Source organism: Sturnira hondurensis, unplaced genomic scaffold (genome assembly GCF_014824575.4).
Source record: "Sturnira hondurensis isolate 20B ecotype Veracruz unplaced genomic scaffold, ASM1482457v3 Scaffold0025598, whole genome shotgun sequence".
Taxonomy (NCBI): domain Eukaryota; kingdom Metazoa; phylum Chordata; class Mammalia; order Chiroptera; family Phyllostomidae; genus Sturnira; species Sturnira hondurensis.
The window spans coordinates 1,856,893-1,871,125 of record NW_028098229.1 but is presented as its reverse complement, the minus strand read 5'-3'; the positions used below and the strand labels follow the sequence as shown (position 1 = coordinate 1,871,125).

At 41.8% G+C, this 14,233-nt stretch overlaps 1 protein-coding gene across 22 annotated transcripts in view; it reads left to right on the top strand.

The window, feature by feature from the left end:
* PARD3 (par-3 family cell polarity regulator) overlaps positions 1 to 14,233 on the top strand; it is a 723,671-nt gene that overhangs the window by 66,183 nt on the left and 643,255 nt on the right. The gene's annotated exons all lie outside the window — the stretch shown is intronic.

The following is a 14,233-nucleotide window of genomic DNA, read 5'->3' as shown; positions in this document are numbered from 1 at the left end:
CTGCAAAGTGTTTTTTTTTTTTAAATTGTTGTCCATGTACAGTTGTCTCCATTTTTCCACCACTGTTACAGATCAGAGGTCCAAGGTAGGGGGGTGGCAATATCTGGCCACCCAGGGATGCCAAAAACTGTTACAGGACAGATACACCAGGGCCTGGCATCCAGAGGATGGTATACTAATACCGTCCGGACCCCCTACTAGACTCGATCATGGTCGCCAATTGGAAAGACATCTCTCAATGCCAGAGATTTGTGAAAAGGAAAGGAAATGTTTATTTAATGCTATTCAGATCTAACATCTTCATTAAAATAACAAAGTCCTTTAGGATATCCACCTATGCACACAGTGCTCCCTTCTCCCCCTGTCCTAACTCTGGGTACTGTAAATCAGGAAAAGAGCACATGTCCATTTTTTCCAGATGCTGGTACCATCAGCTGTGTCTCCATCCAGGCAGGATCTCCAACTAATCCAAAGTCATGCGACACCTTCTCATGGTTCACTGGCAAGAGTTCTTTGTACCCATTTTTCCAGGCAAAGTCTCTCCTGCTTTCCAGGCCACGTGGCCAAAGGGAGCACCCAAAGCCACGTGGGCCTCTTCTACCAAAGCTGCAGGGGTCTGCACTCCACCAAAAGCATGTGGCTTTTTCTTCACCTGGCTGTAGGGGTACCCACTCTGGCAAAGCTACGTGGCTCTCTGTCACCTGAGCAAGAGGGGGACCTCACTCTGCTAAAACCATGTGCTTCCCCTCAATGGCTGCCGTGTCTGGGTTTTAAATCCCCGTGCCAATCTTCCTCTGTTCCCCTATTTCCGACTCTTCCCATGATCAGTTACACCTGCCAGTATACAAGTTTACTGGGCTGCCATCGTGATTCTGGGCAGGTATGGCCCCATGTCATGGAGCCAATCTTCTCCAAGCTCCCATGCAGGTGCTGTAACTCGGGGAACCTGCCCCCCCAGTTACATCTTGGGGGGAAGTGACTTCATCCCCCTGGCTCCAAACCTGGCCACAGCCATTTAACATATCCAAGTGACCCGCCAAAGGCTATAGATATGTTAAATAACCAGGCCATAGATTAGCCGAAAGGCTGTGGCTGTACAAAAACAGCCCTGCTTGTTCCTGCTCCATGTGTCCCTTCCCCCAACTCACACCTGTGGGGGATGAGGTGAGGACATCTTATGTGTCTCTCTAGTAATTCCTAGACACCTTGAGTTCTGGACCCCATTCCAAATCTTTTTTCCAGATCTTTTTTGGGGGCCCCCTTCTTGGCTGCACCCTGTATCACACTACTTTCCAAATCTGCAAACATTTAATTCACTGAATTTCCAGGCCCAGTTAATTTTTTCTTTGGAAAACAAACAAAGAAAATATTTGGATTTTGGGGAGGGAGAGACAGGAGCTCCTCAGAGTTGTGGTGAACAGAATGCCTTCTTACCCGCAACTGCTGCTTTTCATATATTCCTGGACTTAATTTGCTGTTACTGTGTTAAGGATTTTTTTTTTTGCCTGTGTTAATGAGGGAGAATATGAACATTGTTACCCTTTTAATATCAGAATGATTTGTAGTGATGTCTCTGTTGTATTCCTAATATCATAATTTGTGATTCTTTTTTCTTGGTTACTTTAGCTCTCAGTTTTATTTTTATGGACCCAACTTATGGTTTGGTTGATATTCTGCATTATTCTGCATTTTCCCATTTTGTATTTCATTGATTTCTCACTTAGCTTTTATTTTTTCTTTCTACATGTTTTGGTTTAATTTGCATGTCTATCCTTAAAACTTCTTAAGGTAGAAAGTAAATGATTATTTCTAAACCTTTATTTTTCCAAATATAAATATTTAGAGCTATACATTTCCCATCAAACTATAACTGCAGTCCACAGATTGTGATATGTTGAATTTTTCTTACTCTTCAGTTCAAAATATTTCTCTCCTGTGAGGGGGGAGCGTCAGTCTGTTCCCCAGGATAGTGTCTGTGCTAACTGCGCCTCACCACCAGTCTCCGACAACCCGAGTCTGTTTACGTTGCTGCCTCCTCAGCAAGTGTTAAGATGCAAGATGGGAGAGAAAGTTCAAAATATTTTGTGTCACTTGTGAAGAAGTGTGTTTCTTTATTTTCAAATACCAAACATTTGGAGATTTTTCAAACAGCTTCATTATTGATTTGTAATTCAGAGGCTAGGGAACATGTGCTGTATTGTTTCAAGACTTTGAAACTTGAGACTTGTTTTATGATGCAGCATGTAGTTATCTGGGTGGGTGTTCCATGTGCACTTGAAGACCTTCTTGCCTCTTATTATCTAGCTAGAAAAGGAAAGACCAGGTGGGTTGAGAACAAAAAGGTGTTTTTTACCAAATTGAGGTGTAGGAGTGCTGCAGGCTTGGTGCTGTTCACAGGGGCTTCGCTGGTGCACTTTATGTGGGAAGGGAGTTTGGGAGTCCTTTTCGATGTGCAATCGACTGCAAAGCTCTGATAATGAAACAGGAGGCATTCATAGTCTGTAGACAGAAGATTACCAGCTGGTTCCTTCCGCCAATTACAAATTCACTTTGGCAAACTCAAAAAGTCATGGAAATATGATTTGTCTTACTCAAATTACACTTTTCAGCAGTAGTCTTAATGTAATATGTATACAAATTTAAGGATGATTATAGGTGGCTGAACTAATTTTATTGTGAAATGACAATTTCTGTACTATCCATTTTCCTATTAAAATAGATACAAATTTTTGCTGCCTCAAGCCCTTTCTGTCTTAACTTACAATTTTATAGTTGGCAATAGGCAGGTGGGATACGACACCCTGGGATAGTCAGGACACAAGTTGTCATCACATTCCCCTTTAGAATTTAGGCCAGTAAATGACTATCAAATAACACAACTATTTGGCAATATAAATTAAATTTTGTTTTCTAGAAACATCAGACCCAGCTGAATTTCTCTAATTCTTAAACATTGGACTTACAAAAAGTACTTTCCTGGTACTTGATTGCTATAGATTTGAAATCAGGACAAATCACAACCGAAACCAAAGATTATCAGTTATCTCAATTCTAATAATACTAATATTTTATTCAGCATACATTAGGGCAAAAAAAGAGGAAAAGAGACACTTCTGTGAAAATTTGGTTTCAACCATTCATTGATTTATAAAGTAGTTGAAAGTTTTTCAGTATTCATTAAATCTTTTGGAAAGTTTGGGAACTGAAGTTTTTTTAATTATCTTTTGGTGTATTTTTCACACTCAGAAAATTTCACTTTCAATAGTTTGGCACTCCCACACCTGTACATTTATTTTTCTAAAAGGGCATAATTTTTTAATGGGTGAGGTAAAAGATGATACATGGGTCAGAAATATCTCACATTTCATAAGATAAACCATGACATTTCTGTATGTTATAACGTGCTCCATGAATGATAATACTTAGGTTAGGCTATAGCCCCGAGAAGTTATTTTACTGAGCATTTTAAGAAACACATTGTTTAGGAATTGCTCTTCAGTTCTGATTCAGGCCACAAAACCTATTAAAAATCTCTGAAACATATATTGAGAAGCCTCTGATTTTGACAGAAGGGAGGCAAGGAGGATGTTGGATGTAGTTTTTATCAAAAGGATTTTTCCTTCTTTTCCCTATTTTCTAAAAATTTAATCGCTCTCTGGGGATGGATCGTGGATGAGTCCACCACAGCCAGAAGGGGGGAGGCACAGAGAGCTACTTGGGCGGCCGTCAGAGTACTTTCCGGTTCCTCTGGGCAGATGTTCATTGCATAATGAAGGCACTTTGTTGTGTGTGTCTCCCTTAGTGTACTTTTAATTAAGTGGGGTTGTTTTTGTGCATGCAGACTGGCTTATTGTAGGAGATCCCTTTATATGAAATCAAAATAATACTACTTGAGGATGTTTAGCTAGACTTTTACGTGTAGAATACTTCAGATTATCAATTGGTTACATTATATCTTTAAAAAAGTAGGCTCCTTTCAGCATTTTAAGGATTTCCATAGGAAGAGATTTTGATATTTTTGCATATTGTGGAAACCCATAATATTACACCCAATATGACAAACTATTTTAAATGTTAATGAAATTAGCGTCCATCTTGAGAATTTGGAATCTTTGATTGCTGCTTCTAAGTAAGGAGAAAAAAAGGCAGCTATACAAATGGTTGCTCTGGCTGGGTAGCTCAGTTGGCTAGAGTGGCATCCTGTGTGCCAGTGTTGTAGGTTTGATCTCCACTCAGGACACATACAAAAAAACCCCCAACAACCGATGGATGCATAAAGAAGTGGAACAACAGTCCTGGCTGGTGTAGCTCAGTGGATTACGACCCTTTGGGTCGTTGGTTTAATTCCCAATCAGGGCACATGCCTGGGTTGTGGGCCAGGTCCCCTGTAGGGAGCATGCTAGAGGCAACCACACACTGATGTTTCTCTCCCTCTCTTTCTCCTTTCCCCTCTCTCTAAAAATAAATATATACATAAAATCTTTTAAAAAGTGGAACAACAAATTGATATTTCTCTCTTCCTCCTTATCTCCCTCCCTTTCCCCTTTTTCTTCCTCCCTTCCTTTCTTTAATGTAAAAATCAGTTGAAAATATATAAAAGAAATGGTTGTATTCTGCTGAATGATAAAAAATACTTTACTATAGGCTTCGATGACATCATCTGATTTGGGAGCACTTAAAGATAGGCAGCAGTGTGACATATGTACTGTCAGCTTGGTAGTTGCACTACAACAAATGGAAGTGAAATTTCTTTTATTACTCACCTTTTACGTTACGTTTAGGATGGGGAAGTAGCTGGCTACTAACGTGACTATTTTTCTAGTCTGTGAAAATGTTTAGAATGACATTTATTCTGTTAGAATCTTTTGGAAATTTTATTTGCTGCGTTTTAAAGCACAAGTTTCCTGAAGGGTATTTGCATATATTTGAAGCACTGTATAACTTTGTTAAGTATTTGAGGTTAAAGTTTGGGAACTTTTTCTAAAAACCGTGTTTTATGAGTCATGATAAATTCTTAACCAGCCTGAGGGAAATGGAGTAGGAAGGCTTGTAATCTGCATGTTCCTCACCTCCAGATCCATCATACACATCACTAAGCCTCAGATGCCTAGCGTCTAATAAAGACACTGAATGAATTTGATCTTTGATCCAGAATGCATTGCGGTGGTTTCAGGGTTAATATAGTTGAGCGTCATTTGTCAGATGTCAGGCGCTCATGAGCTGTGCCCAATAAATGGTAGTGAGTGGGTCTGGAGGGGTGGGATGGTGTGGTGCATGTGTGTGCAGGGTGGTGCGAACATTTTTGTCATACTCAGTGAGAGACACTTAATTCTCAAACAAGAGTGTGTTTAGTGAGCAACAGGGCTGAAAAGAACTTTATTCTGGCAGTTTTATCCAGGCTCATACCCCTGCACACCTGGAGCAGCTGCTCCTTGGAGTTGCGTTTTGCTCTCCAGTGTGTGGGAACCCACCCATCCTGCCCTGTTCTTTTGCTCTCTTGGCTCCATAGGCATGTGAGCTTCAGACTCATGTGCCCAGGTATTAAACTTGACTTCTCAGAATGATGAGTAGCTTGACACACTGTGTGAAATGCAATGGATGGTCTGGGTTTTGTGGGCTCAAAGGCTGGTACAATCATAAGGGGAGTGGGGCCCTTAGATCTTGTAGTGCCCCTTTAGTATTACATGTGGAAAATGGCCAGGGCTTTTAATTGTTAAGCTCACAAAGCTAGTTACTGGCCAAGAGTTGATTCTCAGTTGGCAGAAACTCATGGAAAACTGCCCGCCATCCTGGGCTCTGAAGCACTGTGTGGTTGGAGAAGCCCCTCTTAGGTCTGCTCAGGGAGGAGAGAGTTCAGTTGCAGTGTTGGCCTTTAGTATGCGTATGAGAGACAGGAGCTTGTTCTGGGAACCGCTGCACTCAGTAGCCATCACTGAGAGCTTGAGGAAGTGATGCTGCACCTGCCTTTGAAACAGATACCTCTTGATGGTTCAAACACATTTAGGCAGAAATCACGAGGTGCCAGCGGATTACCTGCCTGATCCCTATCAGCAGGAAAGAACTTTGACCCAGTCCTAGTCTAGAGAAATTCATGCTTAGATACTGTTTTTACCTGCTACATGGCTTAGAACAAAGTTTTTTGTTTCTTAAACCCAAAGTGTACTAACCTAAGAGAATCAGTCCCTATGAGCAAGCGTTTTAGGTGTGCAAACCTTTGCCTGTTGTCAAAGCAACTTGTCTTTGAGTTCCTATCCTGGTGTAGGAGGCAGAGCTCCCACTGCTGGTTGCCCATCAGCCTCACCAGGGTTTTGAAGGAGTGGGTCTGAGTTGGGACAGTTGCAACTGGTTGATGAAGCTCCCTAGGGGCTTCTGATGAAGTCAGAAGTGATAATCACTGGTATAGACCCTCATTCCATTTTCAGATAGACACTAGGTAATTGTGCCCGGAAAAGAGTAGATTTTTACAGTGTACAATACTAGTCTACACAGTTGAGGAAGGGAGCGTTTTGAAAATCCTGCCTAATAATAACAGTAACGAGTACTTACTGAGTAGTACTAAAATGCCTTTATCTATTTTAACTACTTAAAATGCCTTAATCTCTTTTACTTTTTTTTATTATTTTTTAAAGATTTTATTTATCTTTAGAGGGGAAGGGAAGGACAGGAGAGAAACATCAATGTATAGTTGCCTGTCGTGCGTCCCCTGCTGGGAACCAGCCTGCAACCCAGGCATGTGCCCTGACTGGGAATTGAACCGCGATCATCTGCTTCACAGGCCCTTCCTCAATCCACTGAGCTACACCAGCCAGGGTGCCTTAATCTCTTTTAATTCCTCAATAAGTTGACTACTCTTGTCATTTACATTTCTCAGACGAGGAAAAGTAGCACAGAGAGGGTCATTTGCTCCAGCAGGGTCCACAGCTTTCACTGTTAACTCCATGTACTCAGTTAACTCATACTTCCTTCATATTCAAGAGTGACACAGCCATACACTTATGAAGCGGACTGTAAAATCATTGGCATTTCTACTGTGTGGGTGTTTGTGCGACAACATTCAGTAGACAGTGTGAGTGGGGAGCTCGGGAAGCCTCTGCTGCCATTGACAGCACAGTGAGGCTGCCTTATCCCGAGCTTGTCTCCACCCCTTCCCCCACCTCATGTCTTCAGGATCAATAACACAGCATAGCAGTACAGAGAAAAACAAAAATATCTCATGGTCCGGTTGATTTTCTGACTTGTGGATTTGATGCAAACTGGCCAATGTAACAAATACGTATATTTTCACTGTAGTATTTTCTGTGCTTTGTTACTGTGATGATAACCAAATTTTAAATATGTCATTGAGCCTAGAAGCAGGGCATCTCATTATATATATAATTTAATTTTTCATTAGTAAATTTAGAAATGTGAGCTTTAAAAACACCTTGGCATGTAAGAGAACTGAAATGACTATTGCTGTGATCACAAGACAGTGGGTGCTGGCACAAGCTGTTGCTAAAGGGGCAGGCATGATTTGGAAGGCCATTGTAATTGCATGAAAAAAGCCATAGATCTCAATGCATCTGACTTCACTGCATTGGGTTTTTTCTTTTAAAAAAGGCATTTTATATGAAAAAATATTTTAACCAATATAGGATTAATTCAGCAGCATTTTCAAATTACCTGTTTAGTTTCTCGTGCACCCTTGAGTCTATTCTAATATCAAATTAAAATGTCCCCACCCTGGGTATGCGGTTCCAGTTCAGGTGCTGTAACCCCCCTGCTCACACAGCACTCTCCGCTGGCCCCTCTGGGTTCTGCCTGTGGCCACAGACCCGTAACTGTGTGAGTATAGAGGGAGGAACGCAAACTTGAGAGTCAAAGGACTTCTACAGCGTGACTCCCAGCCACTGGACCCCTCTATGGTATGGGCCAGAGTGTAAGAAGGCTGCCAAGGAAAAAGCTGGCCCCCAGCCCTGCTCCTGTGGCCCTGCAGAGTCATCGAGCCTGAGGGCCTTCAGTCCTTCTGCTATATCACTGTGATCAGTACTTGAGCACATTTTAAAACACAGTGTACTAAAGTAATGCAAAATTTATGAGGTGGTTGGGTTTTTCTCCCAAGCAGAGAACTAACTAGCTGTGGAAAATGAGAAGTTTGAAAGTTTTCTGGCATATAAAAGCTGAGATTAATCACTGTGATATGATCAATATCCTTACATTTTGGATTTAAAAAGATTGTTTGAGATACAGTAATGAGCTGAAAGAAGTTCATTGTCTTGTGACAGGCAGGTATCATGTTCCTTTAAGGAGAAATAAACCCCTCAAAAATCATAAAGATGTCATGGCTTCTGGGAGTGGGGGGAGAAGAGGAGAAAGAGAGAAAGGGAGAATATGTGTGTGTGTGTGTTTCACCTGTCATTAAGGACTTGTTGTCTGAAGGCTTTATTTGATATATGTGAGTCAAACATCATCTTCTATGGCCAGGGGTGTCCAACCTTTTTGTGTATTGGGGCCACACTGGAAGAAGAGTTGTCTTGGGCCACACATTACATACATTGCAGCATGTAATCACAAAAGTCTCACAATGTTTTTAAGTACATTTATGATAATTGTGTCAGGCCTCATTCACAGCCATCCTGGGCTGCATGAGGCAGGCCCACAGGCCACAGGGTGGACATCCTTGTGACACCTTCAAGTGAGTGTGTGTGTTTGGCAGGTGGGAATATTGAATCAACACTGCCTGTAGCCATGCTTTGTGAAGATGATTCTGTGTTTTGGAAGGGGGTTTTAAACATGCTGTACGATATCCTAAATGCAAAAACAAACAATCAGTTTAAAAGTTTAAAAAATGGACAGCTTTTAGAGCTTGGTCAAGGAGATTTATGCAGTGGGTTTGTATGGGAAGTTTGAGGTCACATGTGTCCTGAAATGAAGAGTGGAAATGAAGGACCGTTGGAGCTCCATTATGAATATCAAGTTTAAGTTAATTGGCTCCCACTTGTGATTAAGCAGCTACTCTGTTCTTCTGTCCTTACTAGTTATAGGACCCTGGACGCTTCTTAGGGGTATAGTTTATACTGACCTTGTGCAAAAGCATTGAATTAATTTACTGTTAAAACAAGAACCAGGTAAGCTGTCATTTGTTTTCTGTGTATGTGATGTCTAGTGCAAAGTGCAAGGGTGAATGGCAGGGTGGTGATGTGTGAAATCTTACTACTATTTAGAAAATAGCAAAGGCAGTGTTCCCAGAGTTAGAGTTTGTATATTTGCAATTTAATATATGCTTAATTGAAAGTATTGGTACAACCCAAATACACATTGTTCTCTTGTAACTCAGATTAGCAGTGGTAAGTAACTTATATCTTCTATCAGACACTGAATCAACCTACTGTTAGATCTCTTTCTCCTTTAGTTTTGTTCTAATTGGCAAAAGCTTGGAATTGGACACCTCTAATAGGAGATGCTGGTCCAGCAGTATGTCTGTGATTTGAGGTGAGGAGCAGTGATGCCTCCGTCCCCTGTTGATCCTGAGAGTAGCAGGGAAAGCTCCCTCCTCACTGTCCTGTTCTCAGTGCAGCCCAGTGTCTGAAAGAGGTGCTCACTGGCGGTGGTTGTGGGGAGGGAAAGGCTCAGATCAGCTGTGCCTCTGAAGCCTCCTGCATTTTGGTCTCTGTTGTTTTTCTTCTTTTCACATGGTTTACTTTGCAGCCTATTCTTTCTACAATTGTTTAATTCTTTTCAAAGATAACATGGAGATAGAGGAAGGAAGTAGCTTAATTTGAAGGTTGGAATTCTGTTATTTTTAGAGTGTAGTCTCAACTCTGGGTTGATTTCCTTAGCTTGCCATAGTCTTTGTAAAGAGTGTGATGTTGCTTAAGACTTATATGTACCCAAATCCATTTTGCTTCACTATCACTTCCCTTGGGTGAGCTTTTCCAAAAGTACTTTGAATATTTGGTGTAGGTTTAAATAAACTAATCACCCTTTAAGGTTTTTATATTGCCTTTCTAGTATTATGCAACACAAAGTTTTATCAAATGCCTTTTAATGAGTCAGGAAAGTGTTTTTAAAATTTTTTTGATGATATTGTGGCTTCTCATCAAATAAGAGTGGCATTTCTTTCAGTTCATAGGCCAGTGCTCAGTCCACTGAGCCACACCAGCCAGGCCTAAGAGTGGCAATTCTTAACAGCAAGTTATTGTATTTAAAATGTGGTGCATTTTGTTTTACTAAATAATTTGGAACACTTCAGTGACAGTAGTTGAGAAGAAATCTTGACCCAATGCAAAATGGTATTATTTCCAAGGCATTTTCTTTTTCAAAAGTAAGAAATAACACACCCTGTACCATAAAAATTTTGGTGCCAATCTCCATGTTTGTTGGTCCATCCAAAATAGAGACAAGTTTGTGTAGGCAGTGCCAGATGCCTGTGGGGCAGGCCTGTGCCGGGATGAGACTGGAGGCTTTGCTTCAAAACACATTCTCACCTGAACCACATGGGCTCTGCCTCTCCTAGGGCATCATGGTGGGTTTTTTTTTTTAAAAGAACGCGCGTTGTGTGTGTGTAATACCATAATACATTCTGGTATTATGTTTCACATATGCAGACATGTTACTTTTTTGCTAGTTAAATCACACACATACACACACACCCTATGCATTAGTCACCTCTGATATGAAAGTTGAAAATCTCGAACCTCAAGTTAAATTCTTTGTCCAAATCTCAAGTTGGCTTGAAATGTCTTGGCAGTGAGAAGGCGAGAGTGTTATGTGGCCGTACCTGGCTGCTGAAGGCCACGAAGCAGGTCCAAGAAGGTGGGTCGCTGTTTTGCTTGCACTCATGCTAACTACATATGTGGCCTCAGCTGTCGGACAGGTTTTGTTTTTCCTTGTCTAGTCCTGTTGATCTAATTTTTATTTTGGGCTTTTGATAAACAGGAAGAGCTGCTTTGATACTCTGAGTGAGTGTTTGAAAAAACTGCTAAACAAATTTGAGGAATGAGAGTTTTATGCGAAAGGATTTAACTTTAAAACAAAGGGGGATTGGGGAGAATCAAAATAATTACATAATTAAAATTTAGAATAAAAAATTGACTTGAGGGTCTTTTGAAATGCCTTTTTCTCTCCAAACCTGAAATTGTGCATGCACATTTGCTGTTTCTGTTGCTGTTTAGACCAAATGCGGCACTTGCGGTGATGCTGAGGTTAGGGCCTGAGCGCCATCAGTTGTCATACAGGTCAGGAAGGTCTCTGCCCAAGTTCAGCCCTCCTGCGCACAGCCAGCTCAGCACAGCCCCACCGAGGTGCTGGGGAGGGTGCAGGGAAAGCATGAGTCGTGTCCTGGCTTTACTCCCTGTTGTTCAAACTTGTTGTGCATGTTTTGGCCTCCTCACCTTGTGCTAACAGTTCCTCTGATTGAAATGAGATAATTCTTCACAAAGTGTTCCTTGTCTTCAGTGTTTTCTGAAGTTTCGTTATTTCTGTGCCACAGGGTTGACATTTAGCTTTTGTAATTGGGTATTGCTAGTGAACATTCCATATACCTGTGGCTTGCTTCCCAAAATTGATTTTAAAGTCTGGAGAAAAGTTGTTATCACAGACTTGGCTGTACCCAAATTGTTCCCGAACAGTTACTTGTAGACTGGGTGTTCTTAGTTGGCTAGTTGTGTGCACCACGCCACCTTGTAATGTCCAGTTGTTACAGTGTGCTGGAAGCCTGGAGGCCATCTTCTCAGTCATTAGGAACCTCCATGTGGGTGGTCTTCCCTGTCATTGGCTGTTCCTGCCCTCAGGATCCTCCAGCAATCCATGTGGGGCTTCCTGCATCTGTGTGCATCTCCAGGAAGTGGGTGTCATGGCTCTGCCACCATCACTAGACTCTGGTTTGGAAAGCTGTGCCCGGTGGATGGTGGCTACAGAGCTCAGAGCTCTGCTACTGTGAGGATGCATGTTTACAAACGTGTTTAACAAAGCACATTGTGCAAAAGGTTGGGCAGTTTTAGTTTTGTATTAAGATTAAATTATTGTGGTCATGGGAATAGTTACCTTATTTCCATTTAGAAAGGGAAAGCTGCCTGGGGTGTGTTTAATTTTCATGACATAACGTCATAGCTGAGCAGTATATGACCCTGAGGACAATCTGACCACTTCACTGTGCACACAAGGCCTCGGTGCCCCCAAAAGAGGAAATGACTTGTGCAGAGTCAGGCCATTTACCACTGAGAGACGTTTTATTGCCCTTTTTTGTGGCTGCCTATAGACGGGATCTGTGCCACTGGATGATGCCCTTGTCGTGGAAGCCCTGCTTTCTTGCTGCACCGACTCTACTTACGCCCTTCATAGCTTTGCTTCTGTTTCATCACCACCCCCTTTGTACTTAAATTTGTAGTGACAAGTTTTGTTGTTTATAGTAGTGCGTTTCACTCTTTAATAGTTGTGTAATTCTGTTGTGCCTGAATTTCCATAGAGCTAATTTGTTTCTTTGCTTCCGTGAAGGACTTTTGTCAGGAACTTTAAGTATGCTAGAGAATAGGAATAGTACAGGCTGTGGTGTCTGTGCTTACTGCATTTTGTTTTAGTGTGTAGATTGTGGTGCTTTCATGTGTTTTTTTCCCCCTGGGATACTATGTACCATGAACTTTTAGAAGGAATAAGTTGAAGGCGTAGGTATGTAAATTTCCAATACTTCCTAAGGCAGGATCCCCTGGTGGACCAGTACTGGTCCTTGGCCTGTTAGGAACCTGGCCCCACAGCAGGAGGTGAGCGGCTGGTGAGTGAGGGGGAAGGTTCATCTGTATTTACAGCTGCTCCTCATCTCCTGCATTACTACCTGAGCTCCACCTTCTGTCAGATCTGCCTTGGCATTAGATTCTCATAGGAGCGCAAACCCTAGCTTCCTACTGTGAACTGCGCATGTGAGGGATCTAGGTTGTGTGCTCCTTATGAGAATCTACTGCCTGCTGATCTGAGGTGGAGCCAAGGTGGTGATGCCAGCCCTGGGGAGCAGCTGTAAACACAGATTATCATTAGCTGAGAGGTTTTACTGTATAGGGATCATGATAAATCAATTGCTTGCCAACTCGTATCAAAACCTTATCAGTGAGTGGCAAGTGACAATTAAGCTGCATCTGGTGGCAGTCTATAAAGCCATCCCCTCTATCCGCCCCCCCCCCCAAGGCCACTGCCACTCCCTGCTCCCTCCCCCCTCCTCCACCCCCCACACCCTGGTGGATAATTTGTCTTCCATGAAACTGGTTCCTGGTGTCAGAAAGGTTGGGGCCATTGTCATCAGGGAAATCTTTATAAGGACAGAGAACTAGCCATGTATTTAAGGAATGAAGACATTATATGGCATTAACACATCTAATCTCCTTCACATACATTTCACAAAGAGCCCTTACTAAAACCATCCCCTTTCCAACTGCACTTTGAAATCGACCAGATGGGCCCATATGAAGTCTTGAGTCATGTTATGGGTTTTAAGGAAAAATCTAAGTGCAAACAGATTTTGAAACAAATAGGTTAATAAAGGAATGTAGATTGATTGATCTTTGGCTTGATAACCAGTAACATATTCCAAAGCATTTTTTGAATTGTGGGACTATGTTTAAGAAAGAGTAACTGGTTTCCTATGCCTGCCTAAAGATTCTAGGAGGGTAGGACGTGTACTTTTGTCACAATTGTGACTGCTTCAGTGCCTGCCATAGATAGATGCTCCATAAATATTTGAATGATTGAGTCATCTCCACAGCCCCATAGACATGCACATCTTCAAGACATCATTGTAAGTGCTGTGGAGGTGTAGGGCAGAAGATCAAGTGGGGATGCAGACTGATGTTTCGAAGAGACAGGCGCTAGGAATTGAAATTTGGGTAAGATTTTTACAAGTGAAGATATAGGGAAGACTTTCCAGAAGGGCACAAACAAGTGGTAATGAAAAATTGAGTGACAAGGAGATTCCGTAGATGACTAGCTCATATCTTGCTGTATTAGAATGTACTGGGTTGGCCAAAAAGTCCATGTTTTTTTCCATTAAATAAAAAACACTTTTTAATTTATTGATTATACTATTACAGTTGTCCCATTCCCCCCCTTCATTCCCCTCCACCTTGCACGCTCCCTCCCACCCGCATTCCTCCCTTTAGTTGATGTCCATGTGTCATAAGCTCTTTAGCTTCTATATTTCCCATAGTATTCTTCCCCTCTCCCTGTCTATTTTATGCCTACCATCTATGCTACTTATTCTCTGTACATT